This window comes from Lepidothrix coronata, unplaced genomic scaffold (assembly GCF_001604755.1).
Source record: "Lepidothrix coronata isolate B3197 unplaced genomic scaffold, Lepidothrix_coronata-1.0 Scaffold158, whole genome shotgun sequence".
Classification (NCBI taxonomy): domain Eukaryota; kingdom Metazoa; phylum Chordata; class Aves; order Passeriformes; family Pipridae; genus Lepidothrix; species Lepidothrix coronata.
Window position 1 is genome coordinate 1351714 of NW_016690338.1, and position 1284 is coordinate 1352997.

The window sequence follows — 1284 nt, forward strand, 5'->3', positions numbered from 1 at the left end:
CTTCCCCGCCCCGACCCCGCGCGCCGCCTCTCGCGAGAGCTGGGGCCGGGCGGAGTGAGGGGACGGCGAGGGGGAAGAGGAGCCGTTGTGGAACCACGGAGCTAGTTGGCGTGGGAAGGAGTTCCAGGATAATCGAGCCCGAGCTGTGACCGAGCACCACTTTGTCAACTAGAACACAGAGCGCCACAGTCTTTCCTTAAACACCTCCTGGCACAGTGACTCTCCACCGCCTCCCTGGGCAGCTCGTTCGGATGTCTCACCACGCTTTCTGGGAAGAAATTCTTCCTGATGTCCGACCTAAACGTGCTCTGGTGGAGCTTAAGACTGTGTCCTCTCATCCTGTCACTTGTTCCCTGGCAGCAGGTCCTTGACCTGGCTGCAGCCTGCTGTCAGGGAGTTGTAGAGAACATGTATAAACATCTGTGTCTGCCAAAACACTCCCCTCAGCTACCTGAAAAGAGGTTGCAGCAAGGTGGAGGTCATCCTCTTCTCCCAAGTAACAAGAAAAAGGATGAGAGGAAAGTAAATCCTCATAAAATTCTGGGAGCCAAATCCATTTGAACACCTATGAATTTATTTATTTATGGTGGAAAATGAGGAACTTGCCTGAGTTAGAGCTGGGGAAAAAAACTGAAACAAAGGATGTGTTTCCTTCGTAGCTTTCAGAGATTTAGGCAGCATTTACTTGTCTAAACTCTAAACTATAATCTTGAGGAGGATTCCTGGACCACATTTGTGCCATCTTTTATAACTAGAAGCTCCCAACACATTTCACATCTGACATTGGAGCTCCCTGTCTGCGTGGGAGCAGCAGCTCAGCATCTTGCCTGTGGCTAAGCCCAAGGGTTAGGATGTGACAGAATATTCCAGGAATAGGCCAGGGATGTATGTACACATACATTTGCTTTTATTCCTATACTACAACTGATACTGAAAAAATTTCTAAGACTTTGTTCCCAGGAAGCTTAAATGTCATGTTTTGTCCTGCTAAAATACTCTTTTGCCCCAGTTTTGAAGACAGGATCTCCCTCCGCCAGGTTTGTAGACACCCAGATGTTAGGGAGATTTCAGAAGTGAGCCCAAAAATCTTTCAGAGACTCAGCAACCACAGTGTTATAAAGTTCAATGAGTTAAATATTTAAATAGTTCCCTAAAACTGTTTTAACAAGCTTAATAGCCTAACAGTTCTTAAATACAAACTCTCTCCATATGGGAATATTAATGAGGACATTTAAAATGTCTTTTTTTTTAACTGACTCACTAGAAACAGAGTTACTGTCCCTC